Source organism: Orycteropus afer, unplaced genomic scaffold, assembly GCF_000298275.1.
Source record: "Orycteropus afer afer isolate SDZICR_OR568_19922 unplaced genomic scaffold, OryAfe1.0 scaffold00076, whole genome shotgun sequence".
Taxonomy (NCBI): Eukaryota; Metazoa; Chordata; class Mammalia; order Tubulidentata; family Orycteropodidae; genus Orycteropus; species Orycteropus afer.
Genome location: NW_006921663.1, coordinates 2696134 through 2703509, shown reverse-complemented (window position 1 = coordinate 2703509; position 7376 = coordinate 2696134).

Genomic DNA, 7376 nt, shown 5'->3' with positions numbered 1-7376 from the left:
AGGCAGTATCACTACGGAAGTAGGATTGCCCAACCTTCCTTCCGAGGAGTGGCTGGTGGGTTTGAACCGCCAGCCGTCTGGTTAGCAGGTAAGTGTCTTAGCCACTATGCTACCAGAGCTCCCTTGGTTTATATAGAGGATATGATTGATGAATTAATTTTCTGCTGATTTTGGGAAAAGAAAAGTTAGTATCTTCTATTTTCCAGTAAAATTCAGTATGTTTCTAAGACAATTCTTTGACTATTCCTGTTTTAGCAAAGAACCTCAAATTAGGAGTTCAAATTACTCAGGTTGGCCAACAGTCTTGTAAGGCCTGAAGATTTTTTATTCTTAGCAGGCCTGACTCCATATTTTTAGTTAAGATGCCATTTCTTTAAAACTTGCCATTTCTAGAAAACTTTGTATTATAATTAACTTATTCTCTCTCTAAAATACAGTTATTAGTTCTTGCTGCACTCTGTGATCTAAGACAGGCCATCTGTCAATAAATGTTCCTGGGCTTTGTGATCAACCACCTGAACTTTGACAAACACTGGGTGACTTTTTAGGATTACCTGACTGCCCAGAACTCACAAAAAATATTCCATTTTTAATTACCCATTGCTCTATCTAACCTTCAGAAAATTGTTAACTAATTCTAGGTTGGGCAATCCTACTTCCGTAGTGATACTGCCTCGGAAACCCAAGGAGGGGTCGCTATGAATCGGGTTTGACTCGACAGCACGTAACAACAACAACAATTCTACATATGTGCTATATCTCTTTTCTTTTAGTATAGAAAGCCCTAATTGTAAGCACTGAGAAGAGGGAGCATTTTTTGGAGTCACTGAGACCCTGTCCGTCTCTTGTTGGTATACCTTCTTATTAAAACTTTCTTCTCCTTGAACTTTGGTGTGGACTATTGGCTGCACTCCTCCAGGGCTGGACTCTGGCATATTCTCGGTGACAGCTTTGTGACATCCATTGTGGGACCTTGCCAGTCACCTTGCCTCAGAGTTGTCCTCCTAGGGACTGCTTGAGAGCAAGGAGGCCTTGAGAGGCATGCCACTCTTCATAGTTGGGAGTATTCCTTGGAGCTTGCTTTCATCGCTGGTGACAGGGGACCTCTCAGGTGACATGAATCTGTCTTCAGGGAGGAAGAGACTAATTTGTTGCTGGCTTGGAGGTAAGAACTTGGTATAAGACCTTTAAAACCAGGAGCTGTTTCTTGTCAACCCTAGAAGGCCAAGAATGGGTAATTAGATCCTGTGAGGAACCAGGTGAGAGGACAGTGAATAAACAAGTATTCTTTAAGATGGGAAACAGGAAGAGTTCTAGTCTGGACTGTAGTCCCTTAGGATGTATTCTTAAGAATTGGGTTTAATTTGCTGGGGATCCTATGAGGAAGGATAGAATGAAGTATGTTTCCCCCCCTCCACACACACACACACACATTTTTACTTATTTATTCTTTTTTTAAAAATTTTATTTTATTGAAATATAATTTAGGTACAGTGAAATACATAAAACTAAAGTGACATGGGTCAATGCATTCTTTTCTTCTTCTTCTTCTTTTTTTTTTTTTTTTTTGCCATGTTCTCTCCCCTCCTCTCCCACCCCTGGCAACCAACAAAGAAACTTTCCCTCCACATAAAAACCTTTCCTTGACCCTCCACAACAATGAACTAATATTTTATTTGTCCTTCTGTGATTGACTTATTTCACTCAGCATAATGTCTTCCAAGTTCTGTTATGTAGTGTTTTGCTGACTCTACATTCTTCTTTAATGTTGCATAGTATTCCATTGTGTGTATGTACCATAGTTTGGTTACCACTTCTTCTGTTGATGGGCATGTAGGTTGTTTCCATATTTTTGCTATTGTAAATAGTGCTGTAATGAATGTGGGTGTGCACATATCTGTTCCTGTCCTAGCTCTCACTTCTTTAGGATATATACCTAATAATAGTATTGCTGGGTCAAATGGTATCTCCAATTCCAGCTTTCTAAGGAATTGCCATACTGCTTTCCACAGTGGTTGTATCACTTCACAGTCCCACCAGCATTGTATGAGAGGCCCAATCTCTCCACATCTCCACCAGCATTTGTTATTTTCTGTCTAGAATGAAGTTTTTGCATATTAACTCCTGGCTCAAGTATCAACTCCTCAATAGAGCATCCTGGCCAGAGTCAGGGTCCTTAAATTATATTGATATTTTACATTTTGATTTGTATTCAACGAGAGTGGGGAAATGAAATGACAAAATGTATGTTGAATGTTTTATGACATTGTGTAGCATGATAAGGAATCACAAACCAGATGTAAAATCCAAGTTCCTGTTTTAGAGGTATTGGAAAATGATCATGAAGTTTTAGGTGTTCTTTTAGCTCCTCCAGCAAAGGGAAGATATCCTCAGAGAGAGATGGTGGCAGCTGCGTCCTCTCACTCTCCCTCCCCCAGGACGTCTGAAGACCAGGACACACAGCCTGGCACCTTACCCTGTGGGGGTGCGGGGGAGCTGAAGGAAGGTGTGGTGTCTCCCTACCACATATGCTTGGGTATGAAATTTGGCCCCATCCCAGGAGCCCTGTTTCCTCTCAGACAGGTAGTGGTAGCTGGAGGAGATGAGGGCACACATATGCTGTGGGTTCATACTTTTTTCCTTCTTCTGATTTGTTCAACTGGAAGAATATCCTACACCTTACCAGTCAGACTCCTGACATGTGTGATTTCTTTTCTTCTATTTTTAAGACTCATCACCTTCTTGGGCAGATTGTCAGTCTATGATGGATATTCCTCTGCTCCCCAAAAAAGGCATAATGTTCCTGAAGGCTTGAGAATGGGCAGAAGCCTGTATACTGAGGAGAGGGCAAATGGAGTTCCTTGTGAGCTATCCTTGCCCTCTACTGAGCCTGAGTGAGACCCTAACACTAATACCAGCCAGATTTGTCTCCAACCATACAGTAATTATCTGATGTATGGTCTCCAGCATGGAGTCCCAAAGCTACTTAACTTCAGCAAGGTAAGAGAAGTCCAACAGATGCCAGATGAAAATCCTTCAGCCTTTTTAAAGTGAATTTATACTGCCTTTTGACTGTACACTAATGTTCACCTAGAATCTGAGGAGTATGCTCTCTTAGTTAATATAACTTTCATGGGCCAGAACACTCCTGATACTCAGAAGAAATTACACAAAATGAAAGGAGGAGTGGAATGTCCATTTCCCACATTGGAGCAGTACCTTTTACAATGTTTGCCAATTGAGACCAAATGCAAAAAAGGGAAAGGAGTCAGGAAATGAAAACTCAGGCCTCCCTCCTCACCTCTACCTTAGGAGGTAAGATGCTAGGGAAGCCAGGGTAGGTTGGGGAGCCCAGGTGCTGGGTTACCAGAGGACCCCATTTTGGAAGGAACCAGGATACTATTTGCAAAGAGGAAGACTACTGGGAAAGGGAATGCCTGAAAGAGGGATAAGCCACTCATGACATGTCCCCTCAGTTCAAGGGAGCAGTAGCTAAGAGGAGAGGTGAAGGAGCAAAATGGATGTTGTTTACTAATGGCAGTAGTTTTATTGAAGGTGGAGTGTGGAACCCAGGACATGTAGTGAAAATCTTGAGTGATGATTTAGAGGGAATTGCTTGCTCCCTGTGATAATGGACCCAAAGGATGAACTGATTGCTATGATTAGGGCCCTAGAACTTGCTAAAGATGCAACAATTATATGGATTTTAGTTATCTTCAAGTTATCACCACTTAGACAAGTTTGTCATACTACAGTGGTTTGCATGTTGCTGTGAGGTTGGAGGCTATGCCAGCAGTATTTCAAATACCAGCAGGGTCACTAATGGTGGACAAGTTTCAGCAGAGCTTCCAGACCAAGACAGACTCAGAAGTAGGAAGAACCATCCATTTCTCAAAGAATTGGCCAAGGAAAACCTTATGAATAGCAGTGAAACACTGTCTGATATATTACTGGAAAACTTTATGAATAGCTCTTAAACATTGTCGGACACAGTACCAGAAGATGAGCCCCTCAGGTCAGAAGGCACTCAAAATACGATTAGAGAGGAGCTGCCTCCTCAGAGTAGAGCTGACCTTAATGATATGGATAGAGTAAAGCTTTCAGGACCTCCATTTGCTGATGTTGCACAACTTAAAATGAGAGGAAACAGCTGCAAACATCAATTAGAAATGAGAACATGGAATATACAAAGTACGAATCTAGGAAAATTGGAGGTTGTCGAAAATGAAATGGAACACATAAAGATCAATTTCCTAGGCATTAGTGAGTTGAAATGGACTGGTTGTGGCCATTTTGAATCAGACAACCATATGATCTACTATGCTGGGAATGACAAATTGAAGAGGAATGGCACGGCATTCATCATCACAAAGAATATTTCAAGATCTATCCTGAAGTACACTGCTGTCAGTGTTAGGATAATATCCATATGCCTACAAGGAAGACCAGTTAATATTCTATTATTCAAATTTATGCCCCAACCACCAAAGCCAAAGATGAGGAAACTGAAGATTTTTACCAACCTCTATAGTCTGAAATTGACTGAACATGCAATCAAGATGTATTGATTATCACTGGTGATTGAAATGCAAAAGTTGGAAACAAAGAAGAATCACTGGTAGTTGGAAAATATGGCCTTGGTGATAGAAATAATGCTGGAGATTGCATGATAGAATTTTGCAAGACCAATGACATATTCCCTGAAAATCCCTTTTTTCAGCAACAACAACACAAATGGTGGCTATACACGTAGACTTTGCCAGATGGAATACACAAGAATGAAATTGACTACATCTGTGGAATGAGGCAATGGAGAAGCTCAATATCTTCAGACAAAACAAGGCCAGGAGCTGACTGTGGAACAGACCATCAACTGCTTGTACAAGTTCAAGTTGAAGCTGAGGATAATTAAAACAAGTCCATGAAAGCCAAAATATGACCTTGAATTTAGAGATCATCTAAACAATAGATTTGAGGCATTTAGGCACTGAACACCGATGACCACAAACCAGAGGAATGGTCATCAAGAACATCATCCATCCATTACAGAGCAAATTGTTTTTGCATTCAATAATTCATACATGCTTTATTTCATGACATTGATTGTAATTTCCAAAATGTCTTCCTATCTCTTCCCTATGGTTCCTGTTTCCATCCATCCTCCTTTTCTATCTTTTTCTGCCTTCTGAGCTTTATCTCTGGGCAAATGCTACACTTTTTGTCTAGTATGGTTGATTGTTCTGAGAAGTGCATACCTCCCTGGTGTTATTGCTCACCTTATAGGCCTGTCTATAGTTTGGCTGCAAGTTGAGCCAGCATGAGTCACTTGGGGATCTTACTAGAATGTAACAAGATCTGATTCAGTACATCTGGGGTAGAAATGCAAATTTTCACCAGGAGATTGAACTGGAATGGACCAGTTCAAAAAGCCCTGGTTATGATGCAATTTTGAGGGGTTCCTGTAAGATGGCAGAATAGGCAGACAGACTGCAAAGACCCTCTTCAAAAAAAAGGGGGGGGGGAGCTAATTAACACAGATACAGGAGACAATCCTGGAGCCCTGAGCTTTGAAGGAAAGCATATAGAAATGGACTAAATTCAAACTAGTAGAAGAATTTGCATGAAAACACCAAAAAAGGAGACATACAGAGCTGTGGTCTGTCAGTGATCCTGATGGCACAGAGAGCTGGGTTATTGCTGAGTGGTGTTAGGACCTAACCTAAAAATTGGCCCTGCTAGCCAGGGGCTGCATGGAGGACTGCACCGGTGGCTAGTGAGTAAAAGGGGAAGTAGCGAAGAGGAAGGTGGGCTGAGCATTAGACTTTTGCCTGTCTGGAGGGTGCAGGCATTTTGAATGTTTACAAGCAGTTCGACCATTTTGGATATTTAAAGTGACAGCATTCTCCTAGATTCCAGGGACCTAAGAATAGGCTCCTCTTGCTGGGAACCACAAGGATATCTCGGATGCCAATGACTGGAAAGGTGCAATATTCCTTTTGTTACTCTTATACTACACACCCTCTTGCTGAACAGAGGTGTGGCCATCCCTCACTCTTACCACCTTCTGGTCTGGCAGGAATTCCATCCCAATCTGTGTGCTTGGATGGAGCCTGGGTGCCCTGTCCTGCTCTGCCCAGATTTTTTCTTTTCCTTTTTTTTTTTTTTTTTAAACTTTGTTTTTGTCAGTTTTAAAATTATTATTATTATTATTATTGTCCTTTTCCTTATTATTCTTTATTCTTCCCTTCTCAGGTTCTAGTTTTCAGCTTTTTCTCTCTACCCTGTTCCTGGTTCCCATTTTTTCTTTCTTGTGGTTAACCCCATTCTTTGTTTTTCTTTTTGCATTTTTCACAATTTTTTCTTCATTATTTCCCTACTCTAACTTTTTACTCTTATTGCCCTCTCCCCTGATATTGTGGGTTTTTTTTTTCCCCCTCTTTTTGGTAATTGTTCCTATGTGTTTACACAGTGTGTTTTTTGTCCACTTGCTTTTACCTTTTTGATGGTTATTTGATTGTGATTTTTTTCTAACTGAGTGGGAGACAGCAACGGTGCCCATACAACACAACTATACCCACACCTCCTGTAGCTTCACTTAGTGAGTGAGAGCCACCACTTCCTTCTGCACCAACTGGCCAATGATAAAGGACCACCAAGAAGAGTCTGACTCACCCTTAGCTGCTCTTCACAAACAGTAAACAGAGATCTAAATACAACAATGTCACAATGTCTCGGAGACAACAGACCATCACAGTGCATACAAAGAAGCAAGATAAAGTGATAAAAACAAGGGAGCAGGATAAAGACCCAGAACACATCCCTGAGGAACAAGCAGCATTGGAATTCCCTGATAAGGAATTCAAAAGAATTATATTCAGGTATCCTCAAAGGATTGAGAGATAGATCAAGGAAAACACAGACAAAACCTTAGAACAATTTTGGAAAAAAATACAAGAACAAAATGACAAAATAAATGAAAAAATTAGATGACACAAAATCTACAGATAGAAATTCAGAAGATCAATACTCAATTTTCAGAAATAGATAACAAGTTGAAAGGGCAAAGGAGTAGAATTGATGCAATGGAAGACAGAATTAATGAGATTGAAGACAAATACTTAAATGCTTCTTTGGAAAGGGATCAATCAGAAAAAAGATAAAAACAAAATGAAGAAAGCCTAAGGTTCATGTGGGATAGAATCAAAAGAAACAACCTACATGTCATTGGAATTCCAGAACAGGAAGAGAAAAATAAAACCACTGTGAAAATTGTCCAAGATTTGTTGGAAGAGAATTTCCCTGATATAATGAAAGATGAGAATATATCCATTCAGGAAGTCCAATGAACCCCAAACAGGATAGACCCCAAAAGAAAA